Below are 21,666 nucleotides of genomic sequence, written 5' to 3'. Positions count from 1 at the left end.
TCCTGCACAGAGAGGCTCCCACGCACACCCGCCGCTCTCCGACCCGCCGCGGGCGCCAAGGTAAAGGGGACGCTTTTCGGCTCGCTCCTTTTCAGTTGGGAGAGTGACCACCGCCTGCGGTCGGTCGTAAGGGCGGATTTCCGAGGGGAAGATGGGGACGCTGCTTCGGGCTCGGGGGAGAGGAGTGAGGCTGGGTGCTTTGCGGAGGGCTTTTGAGAATGACCAAATTCGTGGCACATTTGCTTTTTGGTTTTTTGGTTTCTTGAAATCATCATGAGCGCTTCGCTTTGGTGATTCGTCAGGAAAACACGCTCAATGTTAAGAAGCCGTTTGCATAGTTCTCTTGGAAGAAAAGCGGGGCTCAGTTGAAATCAACTGAGGCGGTGAAGCCCTGGGCTCATCCTCTGAGCGTTGCAGTCCCCTCGTTTTAAGGGTGTAAGTGGTGGAAAATGTTCGTTGCATTATCTTTCTTACATATTGCACCGAGGTGGCTTCTGTTTTGCACTATAATGACTGTGATTTAGCTGTTTTTTTTTAATTATTTTTATTTTGTTTCGGTTAAATCCTTTTGTACTCAGAATTTGCCAACAAGGGCTGGGATTGCGTATGTGAGGGGCAGTATTTACCATTAAAAAAAAAGGTGTCTTCCTCCCTCTGCTCTCTGTGCAGCTGCTTTCTGGATAACCTCAGAAACAGCTACCATTTGGCAGTAGGTATCATCCTAAAGTTGCATCCTTTCTCAAAGGGAGTGTGGAGGGTTTAACTTGTCCAGAATCAGATATATATGGATTTGATGTTTATTTGAATTTTATTCATCTGTAGGTCAAGATGCATATTAACGTTAGTGAGGGTCAAAATGTAAAAGTGGAGCTAGGTTATTTCCTTACCTCTATACACAGTACACAGACCCAAATGGTAAGATCGGAATGTGATTTTTGTTCTTTGATTATCTTGAGCAATGGATCCTCTTGATGAGAGTGTCCATGATCATGGCTTGTTCTTATATATGAATGATATGTAAAAGTACAATAAATGGGTCTAATGGATTGGAAATGAAATTGTGAGATTTCTTTGGCAGGATATGTAGCAGAAAGAGCGTAAGACACTAATGAAGCATGTTTTTCAAAATTAAGCTTTGTCTCTAACAGAGAGTGTGGATAAGCAATAAATGGTCATTGATAAAAGGTTTCTTCTTGAATTTTTAGAATGAAAAAAGACATTTTCAAAGGAAAGAAAACTGCATATAGTAAGGTAAAAAAATAGCAAAAAGGTCATATTTAGATACTCAAATTCTTAAAATACAGGCTTTTAAACACTAAATATGCCACTGAGAGCGTACAAGCCTCCTCATTTATCACCATTCTCGATTATGAGAAGCTGTAGGGTCTGTTTTTCAATGCCATCTTTCTGAAATTGATTTGGCTTCCCAACATTGATGGGTATCAGCACATGTTCAGAGATGAGAATCGTTAGGTAATTAAAAAAAAAAAGTCTACTTTTCTGAGGTTACTTCTTAAATTAAACTTGTGCTGTGTCTAAGGGGCAAAATATTGCTGGTGTTGAAACCATAGAGTTCCCTGGGGACTAACTGAATTTAATCAAACCTGTAGGCAAGACGAGTCATCCCATGTACTTCACAGTTGCACTTGCCATTTGCCTCCTAAAGGATAAAACATGTAAAGATAATCCTCCAGGGAGGAGATGTAGGGTGGATCGTGGACCCAGAATGCCCCTCACCTGAGTTTTGTGATCGAGCTGCCTGTCATTAAATGAAATAGTTGGGAATCTGGGCTCTCCCTTTGGTACTCCAGCCTGTATTCACTAGATCCTGCCAATACTCTGCTTTATTTGGGGATGTGTAGACAATCTGCGTTCCTCTTCGCTGTGTGTTTCACAAAAGAGTAAGAAAATGAAACCTTGGCCCTCTGGTACAGGAGAGTCAAAAACGGAGTCAAAAGGGCCCCCTGTTCTCTTTCAGAAAACAATTAAGAGCTGCCTATTTTCTGCACAGCACAAAACATTTCCTTTATTGTTAAATTCCAGTTGGAAGCACAACATTACTGAGTAACAGCAGGTCAGTAACTGTGATGGTAGAGGGTTTAGGAAAAAGATAACGCTTCTATGCTATAAAACTGGATTATTTCCACTTGTTCTGGCCATACGGAATATTGAAAGACCTAGTGCTTTTGCCCAGAGTATTCAGTGGCTTTTGAGGGAGTCGACGGACACTGAAATTTTAATTGTATGGGTTTTTCTTCCTGCCATATGGCCAATGGCTGAGTGGAAACATGACTCCATTATTTCATGTCCAGCCCTGAGCCTCATATGGTGGGCACATAGTGAATGTATTTGGTTGACTGACTTTTTTAGCCTACTTCAGAAGACAGGCCTAACTTTTAAGTAGGAAAGCTCTATCGTCAAAGCAGAAAGCCGGTTCAAGAAGAGAACTGTGGATAGAATAAAAGAACATCGTGGAGTGAAAAGAACACAGGCTTCGAGAGTCAGGCAAATCTGCCTTTGAATCCTACCCCTGGTTCTTACTACTTCATCTAGTACGTTAATGTATAAATTTTACTTTCTTCATTGTAAAGAGAAGTTAATGGTGCATAATCAAGGTTTGTGGGGTTTTTTTTTTTCATTTTGTTGCATTTTGGTTTTGCCTGTGTGTGTGAATATGTGAGTACCTGGTATGTGGTAGATACTCTGATGTCATTTTTTTCTTTGTGGGTGGCATAAGGGAAAATTAGCATATTCTTCACCTTTGCCACTACCTCCAAGATTCCAGGAGGTATTTTTTTTATTGAAGTAAAATATATATGACATAAAATTTCCCTTTTTGATCATTTTTAAGTGTGGCATCATTCTGTGGCATTAAGTATATTGACATTGTTGTGTAACCGTTACCACTGTCCATCAACAGATCTTTTTCATTTTTCTCAAACTGAAACTCTGCTCCCGTTAAACAGTAAGTCCCCACTGCCTCCTCCCCACAGCCCCTGTCAACTGCCATTCTACTTTCTGTCTCTGAATTTGACTACTCTGGGTACCTCATCTGAGTGGAATCGTACAGTATCTGTCTTTTTCTGACTGGCTTAATTCACTTGCCATAATGTCTTCAAAGTTCATCCATGTTGTAGCAGGTGTCAGAATTTCCTTCGTTTTGGTTTTTTTTTTTTTTTATAGTGGATAAGATTCCATTGTGTGTATATAGCACACTTCGTTTATTCACTCATCTGTTGGATGCCGGGGTTGCTTGCATGTTGAACCTATTGTGGATAATGCTGTTGTGCACATGAGTGTACAATTATCTGTTTGAGTCTCTGCCTTCACTTTTTGGGGGGTACCCAGAAATGGAATTGCTGAATCAAATTGTAATTCTATGTTTAATTGTTTTGAGGAATGGCCATACTGGTATCCACAGCAGCTGTACCATTTGACAGTCCCACAGCATACATAAGGGTTCCAGGTTCTCCTCAGACTCCCCAACACTTGTTATTTCTTGAGGGTTTTTTTTTGTTTGTTTTTGATAGTAGCCATACTAATGGATATGGATTGGTATTTCTTTATGTTTTCAATTTGTATTTCCCTAAGGATTAATGAGGCTGAGCATCTTTTCATGGACCTATTGGCCATTTGCATGTCTTCTTTAGAGAAATGTTTACTCAAGTCTTTTGCTCATTTTTTAATTGGATTGTTTTTTTCAAGGAGACATTTTTTAAATGGTGGAATCTCTTAACAAAGTGCATCATAAAGATCATGATTATAATATTTATATTTATTCGCTTGCATATCCAGTATTATCTCTGCCCAAGTAAAATACTTCTCTCAGGAGTAACTTTTAAAATCAAAAGGAGGGCTGCCTGGGTGGCTCAGTCCATTAAGTGTCTGACTTCGTCTCAGGTCGTGATCTCGATCTCATGTCTTGTGAGTTTGAGCCCCGCGTTGGGTTCTGTGCTGGCAGCTCAGAGCCTGGCATCTGCTTCAGATTCTGTGTCGTCTTCTCTCTCTGCCCCTCTCCCGCTCACACTCTATCTCCTTCTCTCTCTAGAAAACAAAATAAAAAACATTAAATTTTTTTTTAAAAAAAAAGAAAGAGAAAGTAAGCAAATCTGCATAGCTCCTGGTAATTGGTGATATCAAGGACCTGACTATAAAGTCCAAACCCTTATTGTAGACAGTCACACCAGTGAGCTTGCTCATCACATGTGGACCAGGCTGCTACACGGGGGGCACTGGCGGACTGTTGTTCCCACATTTTTCTAGTCTCTTCTCATTAGCTGGATGAGAAAAAAATGCCCAATAGTTAGTGGGGTCAGAAAGAGGGAAGAGAATCTAAAGTGCTAAATTGTTCCCCAGCTCTTTATTTTATTTTTTAAAGTTTATTTATTTATTTATTTTGAAAGAGAGAGAGAGAGAGACAGAGAGAGAATGTTCATGCATGCATGAGAGAGCAGGAGAGGGGCAGAAAGAGAGGCAGAGAGAATCGCAAGCAGGCCCTGAGCTGCCAGCGAGGAGCCTGACCTGAAGCTTGAACCCACAAACTGTGAGATCATGACCTGAGCCGAAACCAAGGGTCCAACCCTTAACCAACTCAGCTGCCCAGGCGCCCCTCTCCAGCTCTGTATAATGGAGAGGACTGATCTGTGAAGAAGGGGCTATCGTGGTTAAACAATACATTTCTGAAGAAGGTTTCTACTGATGCAATGTGATTCTAGTCTAAATTTCACTTTTGAAAATAGAGAATCCTTCTGTGTTTCATTTCTCACTACAGATTTCACCCCTGATTGTGAAACTGGTGAAGCAGGGTGTGGACAAGGCTGAGAGGAGCTGGGCAGGAAGACAAAAGGGGAGTCTCTTAAGAGCAACAATATCTGGTGGTGTTGTGGGTACAGAGATTGACCTTGAATGATTTGAAGAGCCCCTGAGTGATCATATGTGTATTTCTTATAATGCACTCTTTATGTGTTGGTTGGGTGAATAATGAACTCTACTTTGTTTAATTTGCAAGCCTATTTATTCTGCATTTACTGGGAGGATCCATGCCTGGCTTTACTAGGTCCAGGTAGAGAGGGGACTACAGAGCTGCATTAAGACTTAGTTCCTGGCCTATGACATTGTAGAATGGTACAACTGAAAATGACCTGGGGATGAGCTTAACCTGTATCCAACCCTCGATGAGGGATAATAGAAAAGGCCCAGAATGTAAGTTACCTTTCTAGAGTTGCCCAGATGATTCATACCTTCTTGCCTTCCAATTCAATCTCCATTTCACCTCCCTCCATCTTAGGACAAATGGACAGAGAAAGTGTTTATAGTTTGTCACTTTTAAAATTGTTTGTAAGACCAAATTATTTTGTTTCAAAAGAAGACCATAAATGTTTAAATTTAATATCCTATGTAATATGTAAGTATGCAGTTTCTGTGTTCAAATGTAAAGATGTCACAGTGGAATTGTGATTCAGGCTTCCAGGTAAGAGCATTAGAGATATATATGTTCCCCCAAATGCTTACGTTAAAGAAAAAGACTTATATTTAATGGGAATCAGTGTTCAGACAGTCTCTAGAGGACTTCATTAAACATTAAAAAAGAAGGAGCTCAATCTTAATCTCTAGTGATAACATGTTTCTTAGAAATGGTACCACTGTATACCAAGGTTTGAGATAAGACAGGATCAGCTCTTTTATCTCTTGGCAAATATGTGTAAACAGTCAAGCTCTTTAAAGGAGAGGCTTGGGAAAACTAGGCCCTTGACCCCTTCCTCCCTGTTCGTTTGGACTTTCTTGCCCTCCTGCCAGCCTGGTTGTCAGGGTCAGACCTTTCCACGATCCTCTCCCCCAGTACCTGGCACTCAGAGCTAATGAAGAGGGTCTAAGAAGCTGGGTTCTACTCCATATTCACTGCAAAGTCAGTAGGGCCATTGCTGTTCGCTGAAAACCCTTTTCTTCTTTTTTCTTAATTTCCTATTTTACTATTCCCTGTGTATTTTCAATAAAACCATTAAACCCAAGTCCTACTACCGCTGTTTATTTCAGGTGATCTCACCCTCTGTTTATCTGAAAAGGTAAATATTACAGGCTTCCTCAACCTCATTACTTACCACCTCATAATATCTCTGTGTCTCTGTTTATTCTCTTCCCCTATCTTCCTAGGTCAAATGAACACAGCCTTTCATTCAAGCTGAGAGTAAATTCTCTCTTCGGACTCTCCATTCCATTTTTTTTTTTTTTACTTTGTAGGGGACTGTGTTCTGACAATAATTCTATCTCTTTCACATGTATTTGCTTTCTCCTCTTTATTGGCCCTCTCATCTTTGCCTGCAAATGTGATTAGTTCATGCACATAAATTAAAGTTAGGCCTGTTGCCAACAGAGCTTCCCCTTGACTTTTATAATCTCAGCCAACCTGTTCTCCTTCTACCTGTTGGGGGAGAAAAATAGTTTTCCCACTATCTTTCTAAGTTCTCATCTGGGAACCCTGTAACAAAAGGCAGATTAGTGAGAGAAAAGGAAATATGGTTTTTAACATGTATACTTCATGTGTACATGGGAGATACCCAGGAAAAAATGAGGAACTCTGAGAGGTGGCTTAGAATTCAGGCTGAAATACCATTGTCAGTTTTAAAGGTCCAGAAGAAGGGTTAGAGGAAGCCAGTTATGGGGGAGGTGGCCAGGAAAAGCATGGTAAATAGGAGTAAGATTAAGATTAAGCAGATTTAAGTTGATGCCTGTCCACTGACTAGAGTCTCTAGGGATTTAGTCATCCTTCCCTTTCAGGAGGAGGCACCCTTATAAATGGAGATTTCCCTTGTAAATGTAAATTTCCCTTTCACAAGAGGTAACTTCTAGTCTTTTTTCAGAATTTCTCCTGTGTCTGCTGTTACTCAAATAACCTGCTGAAAATAATCTATATGTCAAAGAGGCATATTTTGGGGTGACATGTTCTGCCACCTTTCATAGCTCTCTCGAGTCCCCCAACTTCCCCACTAACTCCCAAGTTATGATCCCTAAAAATGTTTGTTCTCAAGATTTGATTTTTCTGCCCCTTAATTTCTCCCTCTCCTTTGATAAAGGACTCATTTTCTATGACTTCAGTCATTGTCACCCTGCAGGTTCAAATGTGATCCTTCACCATGATCATCCATCTGCTGCCAAACTTGTACATCAAGCACCATGCAAACATTCAACCCACTGAAAATGAAACTCACATGTCCAAATCAGTGCTACGGTTGCCTTTCCACACCCAAAACCAGCTCCTACCTGATTCCTTGTCTACTAATAACACCCCATTCTCTCAGTCCCTAAGTTACAGAAACTAAACAGTTTCAGTTTTCCTTAGCAAACAGCCCAAGTTGTAGCCAGTCCCATAGCTTTTTGCGCCGTCATTGGGAATGTATCTTGACACTACCTACTCTTCTCCATGGTGATAGCTGGTGTCTTACTTAGTCCAGGCTCTCTTAACCTCCAGTTGGACTGGTTTGTTTGTGTTCTTGCCTCTCCCTAGAATAACTTTTCTACTTCCTCGTCTACACTTCACCCCACAGTCTTATTTCTCTGAATGGCTAAATTCCATGAGTTCTATAAGACTCAGTAACAGTGCTAGCTCTTTCATGAAGACTTCCTTGGTTTCTTTCCTCCCCTCCCCAGTAAGAAACAGTATTTACCTCTCCTGACATCTTCTGTTCTTTCATCATAGCACATAGCATATTTCATATACACATCCTAATGTGTATAGTAGCAATCTTCCTTTTTTTTCCCTTCAGCCAGCTCTTTGAGGACAGTGGCCACGCCCAGTTTCATCTTTGTCTTCCTTACAGCATACGTATACAGTTATGTGTGGAGTTTTTTTTTTTGTATATTTGTTTTTAATTTCAGCTATACTGAAGTATAACTGACAAATTAAATAAGCCATTTAAAGTGTACAATGGGCTCCTCTGATACATGTATACATTGTGAAAGGATTCCCTCTATCCAGTTAATTAACACATCCCTTACTTCACAAATTAGTGTGTGTGTGTGTGTGTGTGTGTGTGTGTGTGTGAGAGAGAGAGAGAGAGAGAGAGAATATTTAAGTTTACAAATGCAGTTTATTTATAATTCATTTATTTACTGAACTTTCTTTCATCGCTTATTTTTTGATGCAGACTGGGCTAGATACTCTACGAGCAATCTAGGAGCTCATAAACTACAGGGAAACAGATAAAAGCTGATGTAATTACAATCCAGTTGGTTAGTTGGTCCACAAGCCTTAACTGAATGTCTGCAGTGTGCCACGTGTCCTTGGAGGGGCCAGGGAGACTTGGATGAACAAAACAGGCCAGTTCTTTGTTTCTTTGGAACTTACATTCTAGTGTTGGGAGAGATCCAGTAAACACATAAACAAGTGGCTTTTAGATCTGGCTGTGTGTTCAATATCACTGAGTGGTACTTTGAAAAAAATATCCAGGTCCTGGTCTTTTCCCAGGCTAATTAGATCACAGCCAGTCAAGTTTGGACCCCATTGACAAGAAACAAATTATAGTATAAGAAAATATCAGGTAGTGAGAAATCCTGAGATGGATGAAAATAGAAACAAGTTGAATGATGGAGATTGTATGTATGATGGTGGTGGTAATGGAAATGTACTTTTATTGGGTAATCCCTGAAGACCTCTCTGAGGAGGTGACATTTGACTTGAGACTTGTGGTGAGGAGAACACCATGTGAGAATGTGGAGGGTGAGAGTTCCCAGTCAGGTGCAGATGCTTTCTTGACATAAGGCTAAGGTGAAATTTGAGAGGCAATATGTTCTTTTCACACACTTGTATAATAATCTCGGAGTGCCCAAGTGGCTCAGTTGGTTAACCACCTGACTCTTGGTTTCAGCTCAGGTCATGATCTCATGGTTTGTGAGTTCGAACCCCATGTCAGACTCTGCTGGCACTGTGGAGCCTGCTTGGGATTCTCTCTCCTCCTCTCTCTGCGCCTTCCCCACTCATGTGCATGCACTCTCTCTTTGTCAAAATAAATAAATAAACTTAAAAAAATAATCTATGAAATACACGTTTCCTGTACAGAAAGCCACTTTTCCATTAAACTAGGCAGACTCCAAATGTAGCACACTTGGCTGCTCTTTTGAGTACTTGGTCTGGGTTAGATTTTATTCAGATCAAATTGATTAACACAGTCAGCAAGGCTACTTTGTTTAATTGTATTTTTCTACACCGCAGTCAGCACTAGAGGGTTTGTTGCCTAAACTAAATGCCAATGTGATTGGTTAAAATAAACCTTAGGTACTTGGTATTATCTCTTAGATGAACAAAGTAGACAAAGCAATGATTTTTGCCCTTAATTCTGTTGGGAGGAACCGAGGAAAAGCTCACAGAGGAGTCATTCGAACCACACAGAGCCAAGTGCTCATTGCTGGTTGAATGAGTGAAAATCAACCCATTTCAGCAATCAAATTGAGGACTGGCATTTTCTGGGTGTGCTGTTTGTGCTCCGTACTTTGTGTACGTTACTGTTTGCCATTAGTTTTAAAAGTAAGCCTGTGAGAAGTGAGCAGAATTTTTCTATCAACGTACTTTTGGTTGCTGCTAAAAGAACACCCTACCAAGATGGCTTAACCAACAGGAAATTTGCCTCACGACCTCCTAAGGGTAACACCAGAGCTATTCACAACCAGACACTGTTCTTAGCAACCTGCAGTCTTTCCTTCCTCCTGTTCTGACATCCTCTGCAAGTAGATTCTCTCTCTTAAGCTGCTCCCCTGCCTGTGCTGAAGTGGCTACTACAATTTCAGAATAACAGGCAGATTTCAGTATCTAGAGGCACAGTGAGGTGACTGATTCCTTTTCATGGACCTCTTATGAGTGTTACAGAACAGCTGTCTCCAGCCGAATTCCCCTCACAGCTCACATGCCTTCTCTATGGCGGGTAGGCAGACGGAAGCCCTGCGATTGGCTAACGTGGGGGTTTCCTCCTGAGGCCGTGGAGCCTCTTCTCTGAAGAACATGGTCACCAGAGCCCGGAGAAAAGGTCTGGTTCTGTTAGCAAAGAAGAAGGAGTTGATTAACAAGTAGAGTCTAGCACTATTATTATTCCCATTTTATTTTTTATTTTTTTAACTTTTTAATGTTTGCCTATTTTTGAGAGGAGAGGGAGAGAGAGAGAGAGAGAGAGAGAGAGAAAGAAAGAAGGGCAGAGAGAGAGGGAGACACAGAGTCTGAAGCAGGCTCCAGGCTCTGATTTGTCAGCACAGACCCCAACACGGGGCTCCAACCCACCAACCATGAGATCATGACCTGAGCTGAAGTCGGCCCCTTAACCGACTGAGCCATCCACGCACCCCTATTATTCCCATACTATAAGTGAAGCTATCAAGGCTCAGACGTGTTAAATAATATCAAGAGCCCACAACATGGAGTTGAACAGTGTTTCCATGCATTTCCTTTTGAAAAAACACACATACAAATGAACAAAAAGCTTATTTTCATTAATGGTGGTGATATAGGTAGATGGGAGAAAGAATTCTGAAAGAAAATACCAAATGGCTAATACAAGACTTAGTAAGTAACCTTCTAAACAAATTATTCCGGAAGCAAATACACCAGGTCTTATAAAGCCATAAGAATGCCATTTAACTTAGACAACCAGTCTCACATTATTTGCATTGTAAAAAATATATATAAAATATATGTATTATGTATATATGCATTTTATATGTATATATAAAATGAGATTTCCTGCCTGGTCAGTTAAATCAATTTGATGTAAACAAAGTCCACCCTTGGCCAAGACAAGCCCCAGGGAGGCCAAGGGTTCTGTGTATGGCGCCTGTCGGACTTCAAAGAAAGCCTTGTTTTCTCCAGAGAGGTGTGTATTTTGTTGATTACAGCACCTGTAAGAGAAGAATGACTAATCCCTGGAATTTCTGATTATGAGTTATTTCAAAAATTGTTGTCACTTTCCAGCTCTGGAGGCAACATGCAGTTCCATTATCATTGCCTTTTCTTCGTGCTTCCTACTTTCCACTTGGCATTGTGCTTCAGAGGTCACGTGTGTGAGGCAGCCATAGTGAAAAAAGGGAGATTTCAGCGAAATTGCTGTTATTATAGTGTTTTGACTGCTTGCCTTGAGGTGTGGTTTCTTTGCGTTCTCATTATAGCAGACTAAGTATTAATAGTAGGAGTACCTTTTCTGTAATAAATGATTGAGTGCTTCCTACTCATATTTGCATTTTTAAACAGGAAAGTGAAGTTAATTTCTAGGCTTTGCCAACAGAGCTCTATTTAAGAAGGATATTCATCTGATCTGTACAGAACAGATCATATGAGAAAAATGGTGAAAAAACAAATAGGAAAAAAATCCATTCATTTTGAGTCTTTTTGGAGAACTGAGCTGATCCTTTGCCATTAAACAAAAATCTCATAAGTGATGGCTATGTTTAGGGAACCTCACCATGCATAGGCATTAAAGTAATTTCACTAAGGAAAAAAAAACACAACCTTGGTATTGAACAGCCCCTAGATTTTCTTTTAATTAAAATAGTACAAAAGTTAAGTAAGAAAAGGTAAAGGTTTCTAGGTAAAAAAAAAACATGCTGCATTTTTTATTATAAGTCTTAAAATGATCCTAAAACACCGTAGTGTAAAAAATAATTTTCTATAGAGTCTGAGTGGCTCAGACAGTTGAGCATCTGACTTCATCTCAGGTCATGATCTCATGGTTTTGAGTTCAAGCCCCGCATCGGGCTCGCAGCTCTCAGTGCATAGAGCCTGCTTCAGACCCTCTGTCTCCCTCTCTCTCTGCCCCTCCCCCATTCATGCTCTCTCTAAAACATAATAATAAATAAACATTAAAAAATCATTTTCTAAAGCTTAATACACAGGTGAGCATAGTTAAAGGACACCAGTTTGGAATCAAAATCTCTTGAGCAAGTTACTTTCTAAGCCCCAGTTTCCTCATCTATAAAATGGGAAATAATAATGACAATACTTACGTCACAAAATTGTCAGGAGAAAATGATATAATGCATTAAAATGTTTATTTAGCATGGTGCATGACATAGCAACTATTTAGAAGTATAGCTATTATTAGTGTAATTTCTACTGTTACTACAAAGCTGGAATAGAGTATCTTTTATTCCATCCACGGGATTCTTACCAAATTCTAGTAGAAATGACTGCTATGGCCCAACATTAATCACAGGTATAAGGAACTTGGAGTAAGGAATCACTCGAGGAAGCCTATTTCCCTGGGATAGCCAGATGTTAATGTTTTGACTTAAGCGTCAATGTCAGGCTTGCGCTATTTGTCCAGTAATCTATGCACTTAGTCATACATATTTCCAGTTTTCCTTCCCAGCTCATGATAGGCTTACACTTCTCCGTCCACTTTAGTTAGATGTAGTCACATATCTTGTATTAGTCAGTGAATGTGAGCATAAGTGCTATTTATCACTTCCAGCAAGAAGCTTCTAAGAATCAGGATGTGAGTGCATCCCTTGGCAATCGGTGGTGGTAGAACCAGAGAAATGGGGGCTTCATCCTTAGGCCTGGGTCTTGGAGTAAAGGCAGCACAGAGATGGTCTCTCCACTGACCTGCAATGGACATGTAGTGGGTGGGAGTGAGAAATAAGCTTTACTGTCTTAAAACACTAAGATTTGGGGGTTGTTTGTTACCACAGTATAACCTAGCCTATTTATCCCTTCACATTCTAGAGGAAAAGTATGTTATTGGTAACAGTGCATAAAATGTGTAGCTACTTGGAGACTGTCATTTTTAGTGACTATTTGGTGTGTGTGCGTGTGTGTGTGTGTGTGTGTGTGTTGTACATGATAGTATGTGAAAGCATCAGGAGATAGAGTTTTAAGTTAAATAGATGTACACGTTTCCATTTAAATTTTATTTTAAAATAAGGTTTGTTCCCAGTTTGTACAGAGGAAAACCAACATACCAAAATTACCAGCCTGTTCTTTTTTTTTTTTTTTTCTTTTGAGAGTCAGCTATGATGCCAAAGTCAGGACTCTGAATTCTAAGCCCAATACTGTCATTGGAAAACGGTCCCTCTCACTGAGAGCTTACTCTGAATGGTGCCTTGTGAGGCAAAGAATCTTTTTCATGGACTAAGCCCCACCCATGGTCTTTGTCTCCAATAAAAAAAATGGTCTTCCCTAAGCCCTATTGTGACGTTCCAGTTAGAAACACTGATACTTACTACATAGAGGGTCTTAAATAATATGTATTGGATGAATGAACAGAAGTAGTCCACAGTTTTTCCAAGTGTCTGGACTCTTTCATGTTTGCATTTAAAAAGTAAATGTCTTTAGTTTGGACATCGATTTAAATACATCTCGGTATTAAGACTTACATTTATTCTTTTGTAACACTTTACAGGTGACCGATCACGTAACCACAGATTTAGGCTATTTTCTTTGATATTTTTTTAGTGCTGATTTCATTTCACTTGATTATTTCATTTGGGTCTCGAAAACTACATTATGAAATACCTTAATTATTTAAATTAGGAACAGATTAATTATCTCCAGTGTACAAACTCAAATTAATTTCATTATTAATCCAAGTTTTAAATTGATTAATCTTGGAGCATTTAAGGAACCAAGCTGCATTTTTTTTTCATCCTTAAGGAGAAGGGCATATTTGATTTGATGAATCTCTCTCCATCACACCAGTTATGCTAATAGGAGCGAGAAATTTGCAAGAAAACTTTGAATAGCTTTTGTAAACCACCCAGAAACCTGTGTGTCTGGGGCTTCTGGGAGAATAATCTGTGAGTCATTTTAAAAAAACAAACACACTCATAATCACAGTGCATGTTGTTACCATGGTAATTAGGCCTGTCGAGTTGGCTCGCTTATGTTCCTGTCAAGGGAAGAGGGGGAGAGAAACTGAGAATTCAGAGCTTGGACTATCAGCTTCTATTTGCCTACTGCAAGAGAGAGCTTAGGGGGGATCTTGAAAACACACTGGCATAGTCATCCTAAGAGGGGAGTGAAGAAACTGGCACATCTCCTTTGTTATTGAATATAAGTTAGCCATATTAATGTCAGGTGTTGTGATTCACAGGGGGAGAAGAGGACCATTTGACATTCTCTTGGGGGGGCAAAAGGGGGAAAATAGATCCTTTATCTGATATATAATTAGCTATAAGTCTCTAAGGTCTACCTGGGGAAGTGTTTTATATGCCAGCATACAAGGCTTTAATGATCTTCCAAAAGACACCACATACCACTGACATAACGTTATTGCAGAATCAAAGGATCCTCAGTGCATTATTCTAATATGGGTAGAGACTGGTTTCGTGAGGCCATTGTTTCAGAGCCGATCTCCAAGTGGATGAGCATCTTTTCTCTATTATATGAGTAGATATGACTCCTTTATCTTGGACAGTCATCTTATAATACAGGCCCATGGGTCACAGAGGTTAGGGAGGTTATGTGAGCTCTGACAAATCTGTTGCCACTCCAGAGGAAAGTAAAATCAAAATATAACACTTGTTTGATGGACAGTCAACGGAGTTATTGGACCAGTGGAATTATGGGAGGGAGGAGTCATTATGATTCTATATGGAGAAAAAAACCAACACCCTTAAAGGTATGAGTTCGTGCATATAAAGCTGCTTTTAAGAATGTTTCAAAGTTTACTTTAAGAAGTCTCGATATCCTCTCAAATGGATAATTATAATATGTTGACTAGAGTTTTATTTTTTTAGGGTATTCCTCAAGCAGATTTTAAAGCAGATTTTCTTTAGAGCTAAACAACTTTTCCTTGTTAAAACTGTTTTTTCAAAAGGCTTGAAATAAAGTGCCATGGTGTGTGATGAAAGGGTCATAGAAACTCAGGGAGTTTGTGTGTGGTGTTTGCCCTTGACAGGCTATATTAACTACTTCTTGAAACTGTGGATTTCATTTTTTCTTTCATATATGGAGAGAAGTCACATGTGGCTCGAACTCCATCCTGTGCTATCTTAATTTTCTTAACATTATGAAACAATGCTTAACAAACTTTTTTTTCAGATAGTAATTCATGGTGATTATTGAAAATACTTATGTATTTCAATACTTACGTTGTTAGTTGAGCTGCATGTAACAGAGACTCGACTTCACTGTGGGTGACAGAAATTATTTCTCTTTCACATAATAATTCAGAGGTGTGAGTAGTCCAGGGTGGAAAGGTAGCTCTGCTCCCAAGACCATCCAGGGACTGAAGCTTTTTCTATCATGTTAGTCAATCACTCAAGAGTGTTTCTCTTGCCTTGCAATCTGAAGTAGTAGCTTGCCCTAAGGATCTCACTTATCACCAGCAGGAAGGGACATAGTTGGAAAGGGGAGGGCATGGCCCACAAGTTGACATTTATCACTTTTGCAGCTGTCCCATTGAACTTTGTCTCATCGCTACAGTCCTTGCAGCAAGAGAGGCTGGGAAAAGTAGTTATCCTTGACATCTATGTTCCTAGCTTAAAATTCCATTATAAACACAAAAGAGAAGAGCAGATATTGGACATATCCAGCAATTTCTGCTACTTTCATTATCCCATAGATAATAGGATAGAAGAGGTAATAGGCAGTTTACATTTTGATATATCTTCTCCCAATCATTTTCTAGAATAACCTATATGAGAAAGATTATGTATTATATTTATCAGAAAATAATATTTGTGATATACTAGAATATTACATACGAAAAATATAAAAAATGGTTAGAAAAAATATATTTGAAACATGTATGTTACAAAATTAACTGAGGTCATACTATATGTAATTTTGTATTTTTTCACATTACTTTATATGGTGTATATTTTCCCTTAACATTTAAATTTTTGTATGTGTTTTTAAAAACAGTTTTATTTACTTATTTTGAGAGAGAGCATGAGCATGAGAGGGGCAGAGAGAGACAGAGAAAAACCCAAGCAGGCTCTGCACTGTGGGGCTTGAACTCACAAACCATGAGATCATGACCCGAGCTGAAATCAAGAGTCGGACGCTTAAGTGACTGAGCCACCCAGGCTCCCCAGTTTATTGTATGTATTGTTTCAAAGTTCCATCATGCTGAGTTTTTTACTCAGTAGGTTGTATTACTGGTATTTCATCGATTTCTAACACCTTGGTAAAAATTCTTTGTCTACATTTTGGATTTTTTAAATAAAGTCAAGGAGTGATATCACTAAGACAGTGATTGAGGACATATTTGAGGATCTTGATAAGTAGTGCCAAACTGTTTTCCCAAGAGGCTGCTAGCATCAGTAATGCATAAGAGTGCTGGACTCCAAGCACCCTTGGGCAGGCTTGTTTTGCAAGCCACACTAATCTTTGTTTCCGTAGGGTTCTCTGAAAAGAGGTTGTTTTTGGCCCTTGGCTTCTTTTATTTCTTTGCTGTCATTAATCATGAGATAATGCTTTCCTGATAAGTTTGGCTCATTTTAAAATATATGATCCCTTCTAGTCATCCGGGAGCTGGTTGGGTTGGCAGATGTGACAATCTTATGCAGTGTGAGATGTTTACAGACACTGATGCTCATGGGTCCTGGGACCCAATGTGGTTTTCATTCCGCATCCTCAGAAGTCACTGTGGCCGAGGGTATGCGTGTCTCTACTTCTAAACAGCCCACAGACACTTTAGATACTAACGATGCTTTTAGAATTGCTAAGCTGATCGCTTCTTGGCCTTTTGGCTAAGATCGAGTGTAGTATAATTGCTAAGCTGTCCAAATCTACCCTCTTCAAGGGCTAGATACACACAAATGGAACTGCAGCTCTGTCCAGAACACCTAGAGCAAGAATCTTTTCTGCCTCCGCCACTTTGGTCCTGTTGGGAGCAAATTGGGTTAGGTCAGGAGAAAGACTTGTTCTTAGTCATCTCGCTTAGTCATCTCTGTCACCAAGAACTCTGCTTTCCTCAGGTTCCCAAGCCGACTTTTGTGTGTTCATGTTTTCTTACAGGCCAGGGAAGTTCACAAAGAAAGTCTTTGATTTTCACATTTGCTTCTTAAAAGAAAAAGGCTTAACAAAATGTTTCTGGATTCAGAAATATAAACCTGTGAGACCTTCAGCCCTTAGAGCTCTTCAGCCATTACCACCAAACTCTATTTACAGAAACACTCATTTGCGTGTTCAGCTCTTATGTATCATGTTATTTTTCCTTTTTATAAAAAAAAAATACATTTTCCTCTCTGCTTTCTCAACAGCCCAGATCTGCCAGTGAGCCTCAGGCTTTGGGAACTCAAGAGGTAAGAACTATGAAATACTTTCTCCCAGGATCTTCTTAAATCTAACCATAACTTTAAGCAGAAAATAATATCTGAACTGATCCTACAGATGAATGCATTTGACATGTGATGTTTATCAAAAAGAAATATCCATAGAGGCTTTAGCAAAATTAACCTGACTTCTGGATTTAAGGAAAAGCTGGTTAGCCTTGATGATACTTAAAATCAGGTTTTTCACACAGATTTTCTTATTCTCTTCTAAAAACCTGAGATGGAGAGCCTTGAGGTCACAGCCTTAAAATGTATTCCTGTGACATCATGCATGATTAATCAACTGCAGCTATTGAAGACATACCCTGTGTAAGGCAGACATCGCAGTAGATTAGATCAGAGGAGAGTAAGCCCTTTTCTTAACAGATAGGTTGTAGACATTGTAAGGGCTTTTTCCCAGCAGCAACAAACAATAACAAAAGGTCAATCTCATGCTATAAGGGCTTCTTCTTAAAGAATCTAACTTGCCTTTTGAAAGTAGCTAAGCCATTTGATTCTGGTTGTAGACTTGAAAGGTTACCATATTGCTGACACAGGTGATAATGTGATTGTCAGCCCCAATCAATAGTCAGCAACTTGGATTTTTTCCCCATTCCCTTATTTTATTTTAAGTTTACTTATTTTGAGAGAGAGAGAGAGAGAATGAGAGCGAGCACGAGCGAGCATGCAGGGTAGGGGCAGAGAGAGAAGGAGAGAGGGAATCCCAAGCAGGTTCTGCACTGTCAGCATGGAGCCCGATGAGGGGCTCGAACCCACAAACTGTGAGATGATGACCAAAACCAAGAGTCTGATGTTTAACCAACTGAGCCACCCAGGTGCCCTTTCCCCTATTTTAAAACTTAACCTCGTTAGGAACATTTCAGGCGTATTCCAGAATAGAATAATATAATGAACTTCCATATCTCCATCACTCAATTTCCATAACTATCAGTTCATGGACAGTATTGTTTTATTTATCCTACCACCTGTTTCTCTTTGCCCATTGGATTATATGTCAGTGGCTTGCATTTGGTCTGTGGATGTTTAATTATTTATTTACATAACTATTTAGTAGTTGCAGAAAAGTGCTAATAAAAAATACTGACAGTTTCCTGGAGCTAGTGTTTCATCCGTTTAATATTTATTCAGCAAATATTTAGTATTTTCTAGTATTAGAAACTTAGGATAAGACTCTCTAGTCAAGAGCGTATTAGAAGAAATGCCTGTATAGGTGTGTTTTTAAGATCATATATAGCTTTTACTGCCCCATAGTGAGGTTCTTTTGGATTTAAGTAATATCTTGCAAGTGAATACTGAGCCATCCCTACATTGTACCAAACACAGTAGCCCCCCCTTATTTGTGGGGGATATGTTCCAAGACCCCCAGTGGATGCCTGAAAAGGCACTCATACTGAACTGTATATATATTATGCTTTTTCCTATACATTAATATCCATGATGGAGCTTAATTTACAAATTAGGAATAGTAAGAGATTAACAACAATAACTAATAATAAAATAGAACAACTATAACAATATTCTGTAATAAAAGTTATGTGGATATGATCTCTCTCAAAATATCTTATTGTACCGTTACTCATTCTGATGATGGGAAATGATAAAATGCCTACAAGTGCGATGAAACGAAGTGAGTGACACAGCCACTGTGGTGAAGCATTAGGCAGAGAATCACCTGCTCCCTTGTGGTTGACCAAGAGCCACTGGAATCGTGGAAAGCAAAATCACAGATAAGGCCGGGACTATTGTATTGTTAGTAATGAAGACTCTCTTATAAGTATCTCATGTCCTCTGATGTTTGTGTTGATTTCTTTCATGCTAATGAATGTAGTTAAATGTTTCAAATCAATCCAGGCAGAGTTTCTCAATGGGAGTTACTGGCGTGTTGAATGGGACAATTCTTCATTGTACTTTTTGGTGTTCCTGTCCTTGGCTCACAAGAGGCCAGTGGCATCTTCCAGTCATTGTGAGATCCAGAGCACCCTCGGGAGACATTGGGAACTACTGTGTCTTTGCACACCACGTAGAGAGGATATTTGTCACTTTCCATTCTCGCAAGCATTTTTGCCTCATGCAAAATGACTGATTTCAGTTATGCTCAGTGCTTCCTTATGTAAGTGGTCCCTGTGCTAACAAACTAAAGAAAGAAACTGAACAAAGTAGACATGTAAAGAAAAATAGTGTTTTGCACTGTTGGAGAGATTTTGAGTATATTTACTCTAGTACCAAATCTGTTCTGTTTTTTAAAGTCTATACAGAGAAGCAAATTAAACATTGGGTAAGAAATGGTCAAATATTGGGGTTTAAAGCAAAATACTACCAAGGTAACTTGAAAAAGCAGCAACAATGAAGGATCTAGCTCGTTTCCTATTGTAACAAATTATCACAAACTCAGTGACTTAAAACAATACAACTTTATTACAGTTCTGCACATTAGGTTCTCTTGGGATCTCACTGGGCTAAAAGTAAAGTACTGACAGAGCCACCTTCCTTTCTGGAGGCTCTAGGAGAGAATTCTAGAGTCTACCTTCCTCTGTCTTCAGAGCCTACAACTATTTATGCCTTCTACTATATATCTCTTAATTCTGAACTCAGATAGAAAAGCGCCTTTGATTTTAAGGACCCCTGAGATAAGGTTTGGCCCACTGGCTAATCCAGGGTACTCTCCCCATCCGAAGGTCCTTATTTTAAAGTAAGGTTACATATTCACAGGTTCCAGAGGTTAGGACATGGACCTGTTTGGATGCTATTATTCTGCCTACTGCAAAGTAAAAGAGATTAGTTGTACAGAAGAGTGGAAAGACGTAAGGTCGTAGAGGGGGGATTATTTAACATTCCACTGTGTAGGGTTGAGCTGGAGTTAGGGGTGTCAAACTGCTGAAGCAAGTTCTTGTCTTGACTCTAGAAATCCTGTATTATAGGTATAGGCCCTGAAGGCTTTGGGTTTTCTTAGAGTATTTGGCATTAGATCTAGTGGACAGATTGAAGATCCACAGCTCCTTTCTTGGCCAGACCTTTTGGTACTATGGGTGTGGCCTCTGGAGGGTATGCTGTTCTTGGAGTTTCTCCAGCTCTGGGGAGTTTGGCCAAGGTGTGCAAGTTCCAAGGTCTTTGAATAGTACCAAAGACATGTGAGATTTTTATTTTATGTTGTTATGTCTGCATGTCATATTATGCTGTATTTATTAGGCTCTAAAATGTGGAAATTGGAGGAAAAAATAACATAATATTTTAGAACCTCATTGAAGTGGTATTTCTTATAGCTAATTTCTAAGTATGGTTTAATTTCCATCATCTATCAGGTAGGTCATCCCCACAAAGTAAGAAACCATTTCCTGCCTAGAGAGTGAAATGGACCACTGGGTTATTTTTTGAAAATCCTCTCTGGTGGACAAGGTAGCTGGACATTTTTGTTGGGGATTTTAAAATTTTTCAGCGACTTTTTGTAGCAGGCCCCCTCTCTAATTACTTCTAGACACTTCAGCCATGCAGATCTGAAGACCAAACCTAGGGCTAGCAATAGGGTAACGAACCATCCTGATTTGTCTATGACTGGGGGGTGTCCTGGAACATAGAACTTATGGTGCTAAAACTGGACCAGTCCCGGGCAAATCGGGACAGTTGCCTCCCCCCACCCCCCATCTGTCAAACAAATAACTCTAGTAGAAACTAACTGTCATGTCAGTGAATTACTAAAATGGAAAATTTTTTAAAGATTTTATTTTTAAATAATCTCTATACCCATCATGGGGCTCAAACTCTTAACCCTGAGATCAAGAGTTGCACACTCCACTGACTGAGCCAGCCAGGCACCCACAAATAGAAATTTTGATTGAACTAAATAATGACAACAACTCCCAGGGTTTGGGGTAAAGATAGGAGTGAATCTAACTGTTGGAAAATCTGATTCCACATATACATGTTTGTCCAAACCAACTTTAATAAAAAAAAAAGAAGAAAGAAAAACTCTCAGATTCAGAACTCAGAAGAACCTGTGACATGTAGGAGGTGCTACATTTCATGGCCTTCCCTTTCAGTTCCCCAGTGTTACCAGCACCCTCCTACATGATGCCTCTGATGAGCCCATCTTTAATAACTTTGTTACTGAAGTGACCACAGTGCCTCACTGCTTCTTTTTCAGCACATAAGCATGTATGAAGATGATAAAAACCCAAGTGTGTCAAAACAACCCAGGGCTCTCTTAGTTTGAATCCTGTCTTCTGTCTGACAGAATTGAACTTGCCCACCTAAGAGATAGCTTAGACTGTTCAGAAATAGATAAGGATTAGGAAGACTCTCTTGAGTGCTGGAGGGGAAGGGATTGGAGTGGATGCCGTGCTGGAGTCTTACCCAGCTCTTGATGCTTCCTGACTTTCCAGCTTTAGAGTGTGAGTTACTTACTGTGACCCAAGTAGC

General features: G+C 39.6%; 1 protein-coding gene across 2 annotated transcripts in view; it reads left to right on the top strand.

Annotated features, from left to right (window-relative positions):
• Position 1: 1 nt before the first annotated feature.
• GNG2 (G protein subunit gamma 2) overlaps positions 2 to 21,666 on the top strand; it is a 112,911-nt gene continuing 91,246 nt past the window's right edge. The window contains exons 1-2 of one of the 2 annotated variants that reach the window (XM_077761235.1): positions 2 to 60; positions 17,182 to 17,223. The gene's annotated coding sequence lies outside the window, so the exon portion shown is untranslated. The remainder of the gene's footprint in view (positions 61 to 17,181; positions 17,224 to 21,666) is intronic. The other variant, XM_077761236.1, reaches the window with a different exon arrangement.

Source organism: Crocuta crocuta, unplaced genomic scaffold (assembly GCF_008692635.1).
Source record: "Crocuta crocuta isolate KB4526 unplaced genomic scaffold, BGI_CrCroc_1.0 scaffold163, whole genome shotgun sequence".
NCBI lineage: Eukaryota > Metazoa > Chordata > Mammalia > Carnivora > Hyaenidae > Crocuta > Crocuta crocuta.
Note: the sequence above shows the minus strand (reverse complement) of the source record. Positions and strands in the feature narration are given on the sequence as shown.